Source organism: Etheostoma spectabile, chromosome 2 (genome assembly GCF_008692095.1).
Source record: "Etheostoma spectabile isolate EspeVRDwgs_2016 chromosome 2, UIUC_Espe_1.0, whole genome shotgun sequence".
Classification (NCBI taxonomy): Eukaryota; Metazoa; Chordata; class Actinopteri; order Perciformes; family Percidae; genus Etheostoma; species Etheostoma spectabile.
The window spans coordinates 31,950,143-31,954,867 of record NC_045734.1 but is presented as its reverse complement, the minus strand read 5'-3'; positions in this window follow the sequence as shown (position 1 = coordinate 31,954,867).

Sequence of the window (4,725 nt, the reverse complement as noted above, 5' to 3'; positions counted from 1 at the left end):
CCAGGTGGTCTTGCGGCTCCCAAGTGTTCTCCTCACTGGAAAGGTGAGTGCAGACAGAAGAACATCTCCTCACACTTTGTTTTAGACAATCCATTCTCACTCTAATCATCATTCCTATTAGTCCTTTTTCTATTCTAAGGTTATTGGGGGTCTGCAACTTAGAGTCAAAATACCAAACCTTCAACTTTGAGGACGTGACACAATGCTGACATTATTTGCAATATGTAAATAAATTATATATATCCGGACCAAGAACACCAAGTATTAATATTATAGACTCATACTTACTCTGAGAACCCCTTCCATTCAGCAGAAACTCTACTCTTCCTTCACCACTCTGCGGTCCAAAACCTTCTCCACCACATACTCCTCCTTCTCCATCTTCACTGCTGCTGCAGTCTGCTCCTTGTCCTCCTCCTTCACTGTTGCAGGTTGCTCCTCCTCTTCCTCCTTCACTGTTGCAGGTTGCTCCTCCTCTTCCTCCTTCACTGCCACTGCCGCTGCAGGCTGCTTCCTCCTCCTCCTTCACTGCTGCAGGTTGCTCCTCCTCCTCCTCTCCTGCTATGGTGGCCAGTTGCCGTCTGCTGAGGACTCCTTTGGTAGACCCAAGGGGGAAACATGCAGAGATAATGATACAAGGGTTAGAAGAACTAATGGGAGGTGTGAGTGAATTCTAGCTGACCATGTTTTACTAGATTCAGATCTTCTGTTTGAATGGAGAGAATGCGAGGGCTGATGAGGGGACCAGTCCATAGGACTTCAGAGTGTCAGGTATCTCCTGCATTCAAACTTAAAGAACTACTAAAATGTAAGCCACCAAAGTCATTAAGTGGAGCTCCACGCTACATGCACAGTAGCCAGGATTTTCTTTTTTGTTTCTCTCTCTGTGTTTTTAGGAAGTGGTTGAGTGATGTAACGCAAGTCTTTTTTTTTGCAGATGTGAATAGAAGACCAGTTTCATCAAGTAGAATATGTTGTTAACATAGTTACATTCTCTGCAAATCTTTCCTCAGAAGCTCCAACTCTGCCTTTTAATAATTGTACAGTAAGGCCATTCGGTCAGTAGGGGGAGCTGCAGTTGGTGCCGTTTCATTTGGATGAAGTTCAAGATCAACAACAGGTGGGCTGTTTACGGTAGAAGAATACAGCTACGGCCAAAGGTACGCAAAAGTTCTGCTAAATCTGACTAATATAATGACAGTTTTGTTATACTTTCAGCCAGGAAAACACGTTCCGTTCTCGTGGAGTTGTAATTCAAATCCCATCTGTTTCCTGAACTGAACTACTCGTTTTGGTGCCTAAATTTAACTGTTTTGTCACCGTAGCTGTATCCCTGCCTCAACCACTGTTAAAGCGCCATTCTGACAATATGTACTTAAATCACTTTCTAAATGAAAGCGTTAAATAGCGTGTAAACATCGGCCCGTAAAATATGCCGCAACGTTCTCTCTAAAAGGGCTAACGTCAAGGTTTCATGGTAATCACAATGATTAAAAAATATTTACTTTTAACACCAAAGGTGCAATTTATGCTGCCCTCTCTTTACTTCCTACTTCCATTTTCAATTAAGATTTTTGTAAACTTACCACAGATGATTTGACAAAGTAATGACTGGGAATATGGCAGCTTTCAGCATGTCTCACATGTGCTCTTGGTCATCATGGAAGTTGAGAGGTTTGAAAAATACTAACATATAAACATTTTAAATAGATAAAATCCTTAATTAATCCCACGTTGGGAACATTTTCAGTGATACTGCATCAAAGGGAAAGTGCAATGACAAACGCATCAGTTAAAATGAAAGAATAAAGCAGTTAAAACAGTTAAGGACAAAGACAGAATGTTTAATAACAACGTTTTCACAGTATTGCATCATCATACAAAACCATATGACAACATACCTGACTCTTTTCATTTGTTGACAGGTTTACACACACACACACACACACACACACACACACACACACACACACACACACACACACACACACACACCACTGTAGTATGATGTCCTTCATCTGGGCATTGCCTTCTCTCACAACTCCTGCCCACGTCTCCTGATCTTCCACTAAACATCATGCCAACATAAAACTGACAAACTATGTGAAAGCTATCAACAAATAATGCTCTTTTGTGAGGATGTAGTATTTTAGTATTGTATATACTATTGTTTTGCAATGAACACGGCGTATTCCTGACAAATATGTAGAAGATGGTGGATGTTCTTAACAAGAACCACTTATCTAATGAGGGATAACTAGTGAAACAAACCAGCAAAACACACAACAACCAACAGTTTACCAAAGTCACCCTTACTTTAAACATGAAACAGAAAAGTAACATCAAATTAATTGTGATATTGATCTCAAAGTCAAATGAGTTTCAAGATGTCCATCAAACGCGTGTAGGTTACGGTCAATTTATCTTCAACAAAACGTAAAACAAAGTTACGTGACTGTCAGTAGTTAGCCAACAAAAACGGTCACCATCTAATAACTGATGTTTTATGACCGCTGGCACTCCGAACCGTTTTTAAAATTAATTGTTAACCAGATTTAACGTTCATGCCGAGTGTAGAGAAACTAACCAGTCTTACGAACCTGTTTTACAGAGCTAGATAGTGCCATTTGGTGATAAGCGGGTAAAAATAAAACCTTCTGAACACAACGTATTAAGTACGACCGTTAGCCTGCAATTAGCCGCCCCCTGGACTTCACCTTTTAAAAATAAGATTTAACGTTAGCTAGCTAGTTTACAGATTAGCCAACGCTATATTCCGAATTTACCTTGCCATTGATTCGATAACAAGTCTTCAGCTTCTTGTTCCAGTTGAGGTTTCACTTCCATTTAAGCCAACAAAAGAAAACTAACCGATACAAGCAGAGTATGACTGAGGTATGACATTCGGTTACCTAGCAACAACGTTAACGGATATCGGGTAACGTTCAATTGTGCCTAACGTTAACGTTAGATAACGCTTATGGCCTGTGTAACGTTATGGTTGGTTAGCTAGCTAGTCAAATTAGTAGCTACATTTGGTAGAATAGGGGTATTTTAATTTCTAAATGAACGTAAAAGGGCGGCTAGTGCGATGTTAGCCCGATCTTAAGGCTTTAAAGTTACTTTAAACCATGACATGGCGTAGCTAACTTAGCTAGTAGCTAAAACATCTTGTTATTTGTCAGATGAACACCAACTTCCACATGCAAAAGCGTCAAAATGTTGTTTTAGCCAGCGTTAGCTGCGTTAAGATGACAGAGTGCTTACCATGGAGTTTAACAGCAACGAAGCAGTCGTCCCTCCTAACCCTTCGTAGACTGGCCTAGCTAGCTCCGTGTTGTTGTAGCTTAGCTAGCTCCGTGTTGCTGTAGCTTAGCTAGCTCCGTGTTGTTGTAGCCTAGCTAGCTCCGTGTAGCTGTAGCTTAGCTAGCTCCGTGTTGCTGTAGCTTAGCTAGCTCCGTGTTGCTGTAGCTTAGCTAGCTCCGTGTTGCTGTAGCTTAGCTAGCTCAGTGTTGCTGTAGCTTAGCTAGCTCCGTGTTGCTGTAGCTTAGCTAGCTCCGTGTTGCTGTAGCTTAGCTAGCTCCGTGTTGATGTAGGTTAGCTAGCTCCGTGTTGCTGTAGCTTAGCTAGCTCCGTGTTGATGTAGGTTAGCTAGCTCCGTGTTGATGTAGCTTAGCTAGCTCCGTGTTGCTGTAGCTTAGCTAGCTCCGTGTTGCTGTAGCTTAGCTAGCTCCGTGTTGCTGTAGCTTAGCTAGCTCCGTGTTGTTGTAGCTTAGCTAGCTCCGTGTTGATGTAGCTTAGCTAGCTCCGTGTTGATGTAGGTTAGCTAGCTCCGTGTTGCTGTAGCTTAGCTAGCTCCGTGTAGTTGTAGCTTAGCTAGCTCCGTGTTGATGTAGCTTAGCTAGCTCCGTGTTGTTGTAGCTTAGCTAGCTCCATGTATTTGTGGGCTAACGTTAGCTTCATGTAATGTAGAATAAGCTGTAGCTTAGCTCTCTAAACTTTCCAGTAGCTAGCCTAAGACGTGGGAACGTGATGAATATGTTATTAGAGCTGAAAGGAAGAGTGCGACTTGCTGAAGTTCAGTGTCCACCCTGCTGTTGAACGGGTAAATATGACCAGCTGGAACGGTACTCACCACCGGAGACTCTGCGGTGCGTTCAGGTACACAATCAGACGCAGGACAGCACAAACGTTACAGTTGTGTTCCTATTGTGAGTCCAAAGCGAGCAAAACTCTGTACGGACGATTTATATCTCCATAGCAACAACAACAACCCGTCCACCATGAGAAGAGGAGTGTGCTCCACGTGTGTTTACGTTTCAGGAGACAGCTTGTCCCGTCCTATTCTGCCTTACTCCGCTCTGATTGGCTTACCATTGCATTCTTTCTGCAGCCCTAACCAATCACACTCCTCATGCCTTAACGTAACCAATCCGACCAACGAAGGCAGCGTGTACTAGCCAATCAGAGGCAGAGGGGGGCGGGACATAACGTCGCCATCTTCGGACACACACACACACACACACACACACACACACACACACACACACACACACACACACTTTTGTACTAAACCGACATTCCAACATTACTATTGTTCCATAGTGTAACCAGGTTGTGATCAGCCTCCAACATTACCTGCAAAAACATAGCAGCTCCAGGTGGATCACTACTTAAATCCTTTCAGCGATGTCCTGGTTCAGGGATAAAGAGAAGATAGATATC